At 40.3% G+C, this 14,061-nt stretch overlaps 1 protein-coding gene across 3 annotated transcripts in view; it reads right to left on the bottom strand.

Annotated features, from left to right (window-relative positions):
• The window catches only part of LRRC8D (leucine rich repeat containing 8 VRAC subunit D), a 52,782-nt gene that overhangs the window by 25,673 nt on the left and 13,048 nt on the right, over window positions 1-14,061 (bottom strand). The window contains exon 1 of one of the 3 annotated variants that reach the window (XM_088169951.1): window positions 2,238-2,259. The exons of the other annotated variants lie outside the window; for them this stretch is intronic. The gene's annotated coding sequence lies outside the window, so the exon portion shown is untranslated. Of the gene's footprint in view, window positions 1-2,237; window positions 2,260-14,061 lie in introns of those variants that run through there. 3 annotated transcript variants of the gene reach the window in all.

The raw sequence follows: 14,061 nt of genomic DNA, 5'->3' as shown, positions 1-14,061 counted from the left end.
CAGAATCTTCAATTTTCACAGCCTTATTTAAATAATATGCTAACTATCCACACACAGTGATCTGTTGTGTGTTCTAGAAGCATAGCAATTCTAGTAGCAATCTACTGGATGGAATTCTGCAGTTCAACATACATGATGGACCTTTCCACCTAATCTCACAAGGCTGCTGAAATACATACTTACATGAATTAAGTTAAATTAGAAATTCCTTCCTATGTTTCACAAGTCTAAACTCAGTAACTGAAAAGGCAATAATCTGTGTTCTTGCTGTACATCAGCCACTGCAACTTATTTTGCATAAGTGAAAATTACTAAGGAAAAACACCTACAGTAGTTCAGACATTACTCTTTTTATTAAAGCAGGAAGAAAAGAAGGAAAAAAAAGACTGTAGCAATTAAAATGCAAAATTGAGAGCTCTGCCCATAACTTCTCCAACGAATTCTCCCTCAATTAGACAGCAAATATTGAAAGTTGCCAGTCTGCACAGACAGTTCAGTCTGAAGTGCACAATCCCTGGGCCAGATTCCGTGTCCCTTACCCTTGAGGTAAACATAACTATGCCAAAAGCCTCAGATAACAGAACATTCAGCCTTTTTCTACTACCCAGATTTTGCTAAAGGTCCCTATTTCATACACACATCTGAAAAAAGACTTTGTATGGGATGGGAAGAATTTCAGTTTGTGGTGGAAGGCCAAGATTTGTTCAGAGGACTTGTACTCCTCTAACTTCCTTCACCCTCCTCCCATCAGCTTAGAAAATCTCAGAAGAAATCAGCAGCTTTACTCACTAAAGTGCATTCCATTCACTGTAAACAATTAAATATGTGAACTAGAAGTTTCTACTGAAATTACATGGTTAGTGACAGCTTTACGGATGCCATCAGCAGCATTTCAAAGGTCTATTGCAAAGACTAAAGCCAGTTCGCATCCTCTCATAATTTCTGACTAAGGTTAGCAGAGTAGAAGGTTGAAAAATGAATTCAGATGAAAGTACAATGTGACTTTAAAATATAAGTGCTATTCCTAACTAGTAACACATTTGCATCCACATAAACTCTCCCAAATCCTTAAGAATAGCCTTCCTATTATAATATAATCCACTTTGAGGCTTTGTCTGCATAAGGCACTTCGGATTAATTCTTAAGACAAAAACCATGCAAATTAAAAAACTGACTTGATTAAACTGCTTGAGACCTTCTTTAGATGCTCTTCTTCAGAATCATAGTGACTCTCAATTATTCTGCCTCAAAGATGTAGAACCGTTGAAACAATTCACTTTAAATTCACACCTTCAGCTGACTTGAATAATTTCTTAATGGCATGTGAAGACAAGCTCTTAACTCCAGAATGACACACAGAATTTATTTGGGAGTAACTGTCCAAAATATCTCCCTCAGGAGACAGGCCCAGACAACACAACACATCAGGACACTGGTTCAACACCAAACCATTCTAAGAAGAATGCAAGAAGCCACACAATCAGAAAAGCTTGAATTCTGGTAAATGGAATTCCTGACTCCGTATTTGTCAGGTTTTAGAGAAGCATTTCTAGCAGACACCTAGCCTTGGCTTTAAAAGCCTTTTATTCTGACACTATTATCCATGATTCCTCTCTAGTCCTTCCCTCCCCATCCCTACCTTTCTCCAGGAGTTGCACTCCCCAGCTGCTCTTCTAAACCCCAGCCTGTTGCCCTAATAGCTGACACATGGGGCACAATCTAAGACAAAATGTGACAGTCCCTTCTTGACAAATTTTAAGCATCACCAGCCTACAACGCAAAGCAGCTTGGAACAGAAACTGCAGGTGCAGAAACAGCAGAGAAGTGCTTTGACTTCAGATGCTCCCTCCCCCACAGCTAGGCTCTCATTGTTTTTTCCTGAGGATACATCTTCAGATCAGAGCCACAGCCTGCTGCAGATATAGATCAGCTTTGCTCATCCCACCGTTCTCTGTCACTGGCAAAAATAGCTCTGGAGGGAGAGGAGGAGGTTTTCAGCTGTTTTCTTCTCCACTTCTCTCTCCTCCCTTGCAATAAGGGAGAAGCCATTTTCTCATGTTCATGGCTTGATGTCAGTAACTGTTTTCTTACTCTATAGAGCAGTAAATCCACAGACGTGCCTTTAAAAGAAATTTAATAGTAGCCACAATGCTCCAGCAGCATCCTCAGCAACACACTCAGCAGCTTCTCATGGAAGAGCTGAAAAAAGCTGGCTGGCAAATTACTTGTTTTCTTACCAAAGGCAGCCCAGAGAAGTGTCTGGAACCAAAAGGAGAGGTCTGCATAGATGCTTCTCCTAGGCACCACTGATACTCTTACAGGGTCCAAAAGAACCACGGGAGAGGGACATTTTCCTAGACAGGGGCAAAAATAGATGGAGGAAAAGCGTGTAATAAACTACTCTTTAATTTTCTCATAAACAGTAACTTTATTCTTCTCGCAACATTGATTGACATTTGATCCTGTTATGAACAATTCTGAGGCCTCCCCCACAGAGCATCTAAGCTGCATTACATTAAAGCTGTTCCTTTCTCCTTGCCTCTAGCATATTCCTAACATGTAAACAACTCTGCTGTGCACACAGGCAAAGGCACAGCTAGCTAGTGAAAGCTGCAGCACTAAGGCTGCCATAGGAACCCATCCAACCCTAATAACCCATTAATTTCACAGGGCACTGTATTTATTAACTAGAAGCTAACTGCTATTAATGCAAATGTACATGTGAAAAATTATCCCAGTGGAAAAGCTGAAGGAACATTACAGACTTATTTTTCACAGACTGTCATGTTTCACAAGCTTTGTTGCCCCCATAACCCAAACACCAATCTGAACGGTGGAAGAATTGTGACAGACTAGGAGAAAGGCAAGCGTCAGGAAATCCAGCAAGCTTACTGTCTGAGGATTTCAGCTGATGTGACACCACATGATAAGTAATGTTCTTGTGACCAAGTCTCAAAACCCATAGGGACTATTTCTAGTTCGGCTTAATAAAAAGAAAAAAAAAACCTAATCTCACTTCTCACCTATTCAGCAGTGAGGTAATTAACAGGAGATACCTTATAAAAATTACCAAAGTTAATGCCAAAAGATTGTCCAGCCATACTTTGTGTATGTGAACTCCCACTTCACAGGCTCTGGACCAAGACACTCAGGGGAGGTGCCCTGTTGTGGCTGGCTCCTTAGGGCAAGTTCCAGTAGCCACATTCACCCACTCTGCCATGGAATCCTCTTACAGCTCCATTGCTCAACTCACAAATCTCTCTCCACAGGCAAATCTGATACGGTCTGGAGGAAACACCAATCCATCTCTGACCCCTATCTCATCCATCCAGGATCTCTGCAGTGATCCCAGAGAAAAAGCTAATGAACTGCAGCTACTTCTCTTTAGAGATTTCTCTGCCTTAGGATGTTTCCAATGGCAGGAATCCAGAGCAAAGTGGCTCTCAAGTTGTGAAATGAAAACAGCTGCACTGCCAGGCTCCAACATCAGGACCTAGAGCAGGCTAGGGTGCCTTGAGTGACCATTCCACTGGCAGGTTTTTGTCCCTTGGATTAAAACAAAACCTGGTGATTTCTTGCCGTCCTTCTGATTTCTGCTGTCCACACCTACTTTGCAAACTGGAGCAAATCAGTCATGTCCCAACACCCACTAGCTTCCTTTGGCTTCCTTCTCATATTCAGAAATGTCAAACCATGAATTCCAGACCCTGCTTCTTCCTTCCAGAATGCAAAGTATCACCCTAGTCACACACACACTTCTCCCCTCCCACTTCTTGTCAAATTCCACTGCCCATACTGACACCAGAGCAAGTTTTATATGCTTCAAGCTGTTAAATCATCCACTTCTTCCCCAGCACCCCTCAAGAGCAAACTGCTTTCCTGTCCTCCTCTCTTTACAAACCAGCAGGTGAACACCCACTCAAACCTGCACATGACGTTTACCAAAGGAGGTTTTGCTGGAGTAAAACAAGCATTCAAGAAGGTCTAATTCTATAAATCAGATTACATATTCTTCCCTGCAGCTGAAATCTCATGTCCACATTTCTTATTTTCAGTGCTTTTAACACAAATTAAAGAGGTAGTGGGAGGGAGAGCTTTCTCCTTCCATATTCTGTGCCCAGGCAAACGGTAGTTTTATCACAAAGGTCAAAAAAGAACCTCTTTTTACAAAACTTCCTGAAGCCTAACTCCAATGCTACTCTTGTAAAGGCTAAAATCCCGACTCATAGAAACTCTGCAGTATGCAATAACTATTATACAGCATTTATAAAGCAGTGCAACTAAATCTTAACTTTTGACCACAGTAAAATAATGTTTGCAGTTACAGGAGGCCAAAGTATTTCATTATCTGCAGGCTGGAAATTTAGACAAATCTTCAAAGACTGAGATTTTTCAAAGTGCAAGGGATCAGCTGCTGTACCTTAAATATCTGACAACATGAAATGTCACAAACACCAACATCAGAAAGTTGTAGCTACATCTTAGTACCACTTATCTGGCAGCATTTTTCTTTTTACAGAAGCCTGATGAGAAGACAACAGCCAAGCCATAGTTCAGAATTAAGGGGATCATTACACTGAAAATGTGAAGCATTTCAGGTTTAAATTATGAATGATAGCAAGAGCTCAAGGTAAGATTATTATGCATTTTCATTCACCTTTCACTCTTATAAATAAGTAAAAATGAAAGCTTGGAGAGTGGTTTTTTTGTACACTGTCAGCAAACAAATGCCTTGATGTATGTTCACCATGGATTAAATATTCAAGATTCAGTACCTAATTTGTCCAGGATTGCACATAGTGAGCTTTTAATTAACCAAAAAGACAAAACACAGGTTATTACTTCTTCTAATATGAGAGTCACAAGACCTTTGTATCAAAGATCTGTCCCAGACAGGAACACTCAAGAAGGTGCTCCTTTTTGGAATCTTAAAGGATTCCAAAAGGTTGCTGACCCTTTCGTGCCTTTCATGGATTGGTTTTGACTGACCCCACATCTTTGACCTACTGCTGTTGAACGCCCCCTCAAATAGACATTATTTATGTTAACTTAACTGAATTCAAAAGGCCCATTTTGAGTCATCCTTTCAGGGTCACACTGCAGTCAGCAGCATTCTTCACTTTTACCACTATCCCAGCATAAAGACAGAAAACACCCTGGACTCAGGGTTTCCCATTGGACATCCAGCTCAAATCCACACCTGTAGAAATATAAATCCTTGACTGACAAATGTCTACTGAAGCAAAGAACCTGTATGTGAGAATTCCTGAAAATCAGGAATGCCATTATCCATGAAGCACCTGGTATATCAGTGCTTCAAAGAGGTCATGAGACAAAGATAACCCCAGCACACCAAATGGGAACATTTGGCTCCTTCTAAGTGCTGTAACCTCATCAGAACACTTAAATCAAATTTGACATTTATATCTCTATAAATAATGTGTGAGCAAATGCAAAGACAAAGCAACATTTGCAGTTCAGGGAAAGACATGAAAATAAACACGTCCCCAGTACTCAAATGTTAAACTACATGTGGGAATCTGATGATATTTTGAATGGCTAAAAGCTAGGACACAGAGGAAAGGGCATCTTGTTTTTAAATTAATTATTAATCAATCTTTTCAGCCATCAAATCCCTGCAATGACTCATCCACTTGCTTTACCAAAGTCTAAACTGTTATGGGAGACTGCAATTCCACTGGAACATTACCCTCCTGAGTGTGATACTTAGCCCTGTATGTATGACAAAGGATTTTAGTAGATTCATCCCTCTCCCACAAGATCATCAAGCCCTCATTATATCTCGAAAGAAAAATTACAAAAAAAAACCACCAAAAACCCAATCCAAATAAAGGAAAAAGAAATAAAGAAAAAAAAAGAGAAAAGGCAAAACAGTATTTAGAACTTTACACTGAGAGAAACGAGAGAAGATAAAGTCCACCTCAGTCATTCATTGCAAAGCCAGTATTCTTCCAGCAACAGTATACACTGTAAATAATAAGAGGATTCACATCACCAGAAATCCTCAATTATCATGTCATTGAACTATACAATTCTTCTACACCCATTCAGACAGTTTCTACTGTCTGTAAAGGAATTTAGACAACTGTAGATTGACAGAAGCTACTTTTTAAGTTTACAAAATTATGAACTTGATCCTATACCCCACATCCATGCACATCTCTTCTCAAAGTTTGACAGCTCTACTAAATAAACTGAGCTGCAAGACTGGAGCTCAGTTGGTGATACCTATGTACAGAGCTTGCTCTTTTCCTGTGCTAAATTTATATCAGAACATTACAACACATTTGCATATCTCCCACACATGTAACTTTTTGCCAGCAGTAACAAGACGACATCAAGTCTTAAAAAACGTACCAGAAAGAGATAGAAGGAGAGGGTGGAGTTTCCTGCAGGAACACCCAGGCTGAAGTCCAGCAGCTCCCAGAGAAGGTGCTGCTGCTCTAGGGCCGGATGCCTTTGGATCAGGCTCCCACTTAACAGTGTCAAATGTGAAACTCCACCCAGGAAACAAAAAAGCTTCCTATTGTTTCTCCCGTCTCCGCAGCCTCCTGGCTACTACCAGGAAAAGCAGTGTCACTTCACCCTTTTTCCATCAGAATGGTTTACATCTTTCCCTTTTACTATGCTCAGCCTCGGAGCTACCACAGAATACGAGAAATAGGGGAACGAAAAAAAAGTCTCTGCTGGGTTATCTCCCCTAGTCTCTCCTGTGTGGTTTTTCTGGAAGTATTTCTAGTAGCAGCCCAGAGTGCTGCTGTTGATTTTAATCATGCAGAAGTAATACGAAATTCACATGACTACTGTCAGTTTTCCAGCCACACAAGTTTTGCAAAAACATCAATTAAAACAATCTGCTCTTTCAACTTTTACCTAGGAAAGCTATAAAAAAATTACCAAGGTAGCAGAACTTTGGGAAAAGTTTGATTTACACGTTGGTGCGCAGTTATTTTCATTAAAAAATAGAAATCACAACAGCACTGAAGATTTCTAGCACATTACTTTTTCCAAAGATGCCAGTGTGGAAAAAAAAAATAATTTAATTGAGCCAAGTAAAAGCAAGTAATAAAAAGTCACAGCAAAATATCTGACTTGCCATGAATAAAGTGTTACTAAGTTATGAGAGTGAGTTTAAGTGATTTTGGAAGTCAATAATGGAATCCAGTGTTATTCAAGGTATGATACACACTAGAAATTCTAACTTGAATGCTCAAGTTATAGGGAGCCATGGCCTTTCTTCTGTATCCTTCCAGCAGCCCATTTTTACCAGTCCCATCCAACACAACCCAATAGCAAAACTCAGTTAAAATGCAAGTAGAACCAGACAGACAATTAATCTGAAACTCAAGAAAGTCAAATATCGTACAGGAAACTCTGAAAACAAGCCCCTACAAGTGTGACAGTGTAACAGTAACTAACAAATCTCCCCAAATCATTAATACTTGTTTTTCCATGATCATATTAGCTGCAGGGAAGGTGCCTTTGTAACATATTGTGATTAAGACCCAACTAGAAAAAAGTGAAATAATCAAAAATTACTTTTGTTAGTATCAAATTAGGCCAAGCACACACCACATACATGGGGATAAAATCAACTCCAGGAAGCAGGCTTTTTAACACCAGCACACTTAAGATCTAAATTACCATGGACTGTGGAATGGAAAAATGCAGAACCGCATAAAAGGAAGGCAAACCCTGCTTACAAAATAGCAGTGAGTCAGCTCCTGAGGACTGGTCTATGACTGCTACGAAAACAAGATGCACATTCCTTATGTGCACTCTGATTGTGCAGAAGGAAAACAAGCCCATCCCCTAAATATGCTGTTAATAGGGTAGATGACACTGCAGAAAAGGTGTCAAGAAACATCACTGTTTAACCCATACAAACTTCAGAAAACATTTTCAGTCAGTGCTGTTTCACAGAGCCTTTTAACCATACACACATCTACTCATGCTTGGGGCTTTTCACAAGCAAGAAACACTCATATCCATGGCCTCAGATCAGTAACAGCTTATCTGGGGGACACCTCTAACTCTAAATGGTCCTTGAGATATTCTTTAGAGAATTTCTTTCTAAAACGCCATGACCTTTTAGCTTGTCTAGTTCCATCATCTGTAATCAGACTATCTAGAAAACCAAGAATAAACACCAAGGCCTTTTGTGACAAGCTGTGAAACTATAAATATTAACAAGCCATTTAATACTGTAAGGAACAACACCTAATGCAACTACTCCAGATATTTATTTAGAGAACACCATTACATTTTCCCTCATTCAAAAATGAAAGATAAATGGTGGGCTTTCATAATCTGTCTCTCTCTTAGCAAGTGCCCTTGGCTACGAGCAGCTCTCTCCTTAACCAAACTATAGCTCATTTTGTTCTTGCTGTTCAGGGATATCTGGGGGCTTTCTGGTCTTCTCTTCTTTTTGCTGTTTTCAGATGTTATTGGTGAATAGGGCTTTTCCTAGTATAATGATTACTTCTGAGAAAAAAAAATACATTCAAAGAATTAATGTGTCATACAATGCAGGGGAAAAAAATTCCAATAAGTCATCTCTATCAATATGACTTGGCTGACAACTACTAAAACAAGGTGCTGACCACTGAATGTCATGCCAGCACACTCTGAATGGAAGCACCCTGTCCAACCTCTCTGAAAAAACAGAAACCTGGAAACCGGCTCATTTCAGGGAAAGGATTAAAGGTTGTTTTTTCAGGTGTCCTTGCACACCAAATCCCTCTGCCAGACATTGCAGTTTATCATTGCTAAACACTTACACTGCAGAAGTACGTAGAGACCTCAAGCAGGTCAGGACCTCAGCATGCAAAGTACAAAATTGATGCATGATACTTGACAGCCCTTGCCTCATCATATTTTTCAATTTCAAGTGTTTGTCTTCCCTCTAGCACAGTTATTTGAACAACCCACACAAGGAAAAGAAACTCAATGGCACTGCAAAAAACCCACCCAAGTTCCACCACCAATGTATGAAAGTGCTATCCAACATACAAGAAAAACAGAAGTAGCTCTGCCTTGTTAGGATACTATACATAAAGACCTAGATGAAAGTTCAATCAAAGCAGGTTTGGGGCTTTTTTGGTCGGCATACCTCCAGCTATTCTAACAAAGACAAAAGAGGTTGTTGAAATAAACTTTGTTTGATGTTTATGGACGAGAGCTCCAATTCTCATTTTCCCATCTCCTACAAGCTAGACATACCCTTTCAGTGAAGGGAAGAGTTTCTCAGTTGCTGCCTTCAGACTGAACTCTGCTTGAGACAGAGCAGGGGTGCAAAAGCAAACAAAAGAAAATTTAAATGAACTGCAAGGAGTGGAACTAGTGTGCTAAACCTCTTGTTTACATCCCCTGAATTAGTTCCATTAAAGGTGAAAAAATATGCAATAAACCTGAAATGAAGCTTAACAGAATGATAGAGTTCTTGGCAACCTGATTATTTTAACAAGTTGACAGCCAGTTATTTCAGATTGTCTCAGTTTAAATACACATACCAGGACAGCACAATCCAGAGGAGTGGGCCAAAACACTCCTGCAAGATTAGCTGTGCTTTATGTTCCATGTTCTCCCTTCTGATACCTCCCAGCTCCATCACCACCCACCTCTGCCTTCACAAATACTCACCCAGGTCCTGCAGAGGTTACCTGCGGCTCCCTATCCCATTCCCTGAGCTGAGAAGGAAAAGCCGGTATTGCTGTGACTGCAAGTTACCACCAATCAGTAACTGCCCAAGGACTAGAGAGCACAGAGACTTAGGAAAAAAACAGCCATTAGCCATCAGCCAAAAGGTGGTGACTTGAGAGGTGATTGTCTGGTTCTATCACAGCTCACCGTTTCTTGCATCTAAAGAAAAACCCATGCAGCACCCCTATTTCCAGTCCTTCCCATGTTAGCTATGGCACAGGAATGTCTGCTGCTCCCAGCCTTTGGCAGCACTACCAGCACCTCAGCCTAGTGTCATGGGAGGCAGCAAGTCACCAAAACACATGACCTGCCAAAAAGGCAAAGTGTGTGGGACTGTCAGATCCAGCTGCAAACTGGACAGCTGGACACCAGAGTGCAGCTCTGGTACAAGCAACCATCTGGTGGGGTTTTGCAGGCAAAGAGCGCAGTGATGTTTGAGCTCTGCCTCTAAAGCCTTGAACTACAACTCTTCCTCCATAGTAAAGATTGGAAAAAAACAAACCAAATCCAAACCTGGGCAGTGCTCCCCTTAACTACCACAGAATTTCAAAACAGCATGTGGCAGGGCCAGGACGAAAGGGCTGTATGGCGTTTTCCTTTCTTAAAGATTTCTTTTCATAGAATTGCTTTCCCCCAGTGTTTAAATATCAGTAATGTTAACAACCATTACATTCCTTAAATAATTATTTGAACTGCCCATGAAAATTGTTTTGCAGTCTGCCTAGAAAAACGTTTTACCTCAAAAGGTAGCAGACTCAGTTTATAAGCAGAAAAAAAAAAACCAAACTTTTTTTCCCAGCTCCTGCAGAATATAAGAGTTAATGCAATGGAAAAGAGACTGATGCTTTATTGATCAAAACAATTCTAATTATGCATAGAAGACTTTTCCATGTTTCCAGTAATACACTGAGCAAAATCTACTTCATGAAATGCAGTCAGATAAGCAGAAAGTTTGGGAGCTCATTGTTCAGCAACAAAGGTCAGAATTTTATATATCCAATCACCAGAGGCAGTGGAATGTTATAATTTCAAGCATATTTTAGCACTTGAAATAATAAATAAAACTAGAGAAATGTATTATTTATGTAAATTTAAAATTTTTCTAAAAGAGGCCCATAAAAAGCTGTGGACAGAGTAACACAATATAACAACCAAACCACAGAACCACTAAAATAATTGAGCAACAAAGAGCTGTTTGTTCATTTTTTCCCTTGCAAATCTCTCTCTTCACCCATCTCTACTATCTGAGGTGCAAGGCAATAATGTCACCAATATCTTATGGCATGTCCTTTTTACCATCATGTGCAAATACAGCATTAAAGATGTGTTGGACGAATCTACACAAGGAAAACCTGGTGTTGGGAAGGTCAACTCTTCCCCAGTCCAACCGCTCCTATGGTTTCTCAATTGCTGGAAGTGTTTCACCTCTCCTGAAACCAAATCAGGCATGGACTAGGACGGGCAGATCTCACTCTTTGATGCTGCACCTCACTACACTAATTTAGTGCTCCTGGGTTCTACCTCCAAGAACAAGAACTGTGATGGTGCTGCCTTCTTCAAAACACCATCACCCACCAAAGACAACAGACAAAGCTTGAGGGAGCAACATATTGAGAATTACTTCCCATCCATCCAAAAGGCACTGTCTGAAATTCCAGTCAAGAACTGAGAGCAGGTAGGTATTTCAAAACAAAATCATAATTTGTCAAAACACAGAGCTAAGAATGCTGCAGCCCACTGAATGTGAGACACATTCAGTACAAAACAGGTCTGTGAACACAAAACCATGCAACAAGACATTACTCCAGGGAAGACTAGAAGAGAGCAGTGCTGCATTCTGACCCTGTTCAGATTTTTCTCTGCTATAGCCAGCTGGTGACAAGCCCTGCCGGTGCCATCTCCTTCCTCTCCCGTGCTGTGTCAGTGCCACTGCCCGTGGCCAGGCTGGGGTCAGGCTCCAGCAGGACAAGCTGGAAGCAGCTCAGCTCACTGACCCATGGCTGTGGGGACTGGCTTTTGCAATGGACAAGCAATGGACAAGTCACCTGTCTAGGTAAAAAAATATGAGAGCAAAAACAGCGAAAAAACCACTGAAGTGGGGCTGCTTTCCTGCTATTTTCTAGTTATTTTTCAGTTTCTGTCTCTAACAATAACATTGAAAATTCTGCTGGAAGGACAGGAAAAAAGAAAAGATAAACCAACATGAAAATTGCAACACTGGAGTAAGACACACAGAAGTTCTTTTCATTGCAAAGAATTACTCAAAACGACATCTATATCAGCACTAAGGAAAACATTGCTGCTGCCTTGAGGTAGCCTTGGAAATAACACTGTTGCAAGCAAAAACCGGTTTATCATTTCTGAGGGATTTTCAATCAATTTAATTTATTTGTCACTTAATAAGCTTCTAATTACTACTTGTGGTGTTGAAACACACAGAAGGGAAACAGCCTTTGCTCTCCAATCCCCTCACCATACCTGTCCCTGGCAGTGGGGCAGCAGGACCAGCAGTCATTCTGGTTTCCAGTCGAAGGTCAGCACTGCTGCTTACTATGCCAGTATAGTAAACAAATAGCTTATACAGACAAGTTGTTCTTAAAACACATCAAAATCACATCAAGTGAAATGTGATCTAAAATAAGCCAGCAGTGTTTCAGAATATCACTACTTCCCCTGGCACTTCAGGATGCTGCAGCTGCAGAAATTCCTCTACAACAATTCAAGACTTAAAGCTTATGTTCCCATAAAAAAGGGTTTCCAGACAAAAATGTATTATAAATATACACAGACTCCATCACAGTAACCAGACCAGAACACTCATACAGGAAAGCCTCTAGCCACACTTTAACATTTTGTTTATTGAACTGTATCAGCCAATATTTTTTTTCTTGCTTCCCAACTATGCCAGCAAAAATGTTAATGTAAAAGCCCTTCTAGTGATTGCAAAATTTTTCTGCCTGCATAAACCATTCCTTTCCCAGGACATGGTATAAGCAGTACTAGCAAAAAAACTCCACTCATACCTGTAGAGGAACCTGAGAAGGAAGTGGTGAGACCAGGTAACAGAAGTGTGCAAGTGGGAAGAGTGAAAGCAAAGGAGAGCATTGCATCAGTCCAGCTAATGTGTACAGAAAAAGGCAGGAAGCAGTAACTGCCCTCACACCACGTTTGTGCCAGCTGAAACTAAACTGCAAAATCACAACACTACTACAAGAAATAACAGCATGAAAACACTGCACACAGGTCAGAGTGACCAACTTGACTGTGATAGACCTGGCATTTTGTTTTCTATTTGGATTTTTGTGTCATGTTTTGTGTGACGTATAATCTTGAGAAACAAACATCGCCTAGAAACTCAAGCATAAGCCATTCCATTTATGTCAAGTGGGTATTAACCCTATTCTCCCTAAGAGTTCAAGAGTCAGTTGTGTTAACTGTTTCACTAAGAAAGATAAGATACTTAGCACAATTTCTTTGTTAAAGCCTATCTCAGAACTCCAAGCCATCTGCAAAAGCCTCTTATGAGCAAAACCATCCACGTATTCCCCATCCAGGAGTAAACAACATCTCCACTTTTCCTAATGAGCATCCTTATAATACAGACGCATCCTGGCTATGTGAAAAACACACAGTACTAAGAATAGAGAAGTGTGGGTTAGAAAACAACAAAACAATCAGACAAATTCAGTACACTTTTAACAACTTGCCTGTCTGTGTTTCCACTCAAATACAAATGTTCTCTGTACTCTCTCTGCCTTTTTTTTAAACCCCAGATCTGCTGCAGGTTATCCAGACTGCCACATCACATCAACACAGAAACCAGTAAGGCCTGGCTGCAGAATTTAGGTCAGCTCGTCTGTGGAGTACATAAGGTCTTCCACACAGCCATGAATTTCCTAGTAATGCTTCAATAATCCCTCTTTATCCTGCTATGCAGCTATTTCACTAGGAACTACTAGCTTTCCTCTAGCTCCCCAACAAAGACTCTCCACAGGAGGGATGTTTGCAGGCAAATGAGCCACTATCTTTTCCTTGGGAAGCAGGAAGCTGGTTGTTGAATCAAATAAATGCTGATTCTTATTTCCCAAGACAAAAAAAAAAAAAAAAAAAAAAAAAAAAAAAAAAAAAAAAAGTGAAGTATTCACAATGGATACTAGGAAAAAAGAGTCCCTATCTTTTAACCACACCAGGAAAGATAAAATCAGAGCTGGAAATTACCTCTAGAACACTAGGAATAATTTTCTTAACAGATTTTAAACAAATCCTCACTGCTTCCACCTGGGTCAATAAATAAAATAACAAAAATGTGACTAATAAATTCAGACAGTCTAAGCAACA

The sequence above is a fragment of the Sturnus vulgaris genome, chromosome 9 (assembly GCF_052056855.1).
Source record: "Sturnus vulgaris isolate bStuVul1 chromosome 9, bStuVul1.hap1, whole genome shotgun sequence".
Classification (NCBI taxonomy): domain Eukaryota; kingdom Metazoa; phylum Chordata; class Aves; order Passeriformes; family Sturnidae; genus Sturnus; species Sturnus vulgaris.
This window is presented reverse-complemented; position numbering and strand designations above follow the sequence as displayed.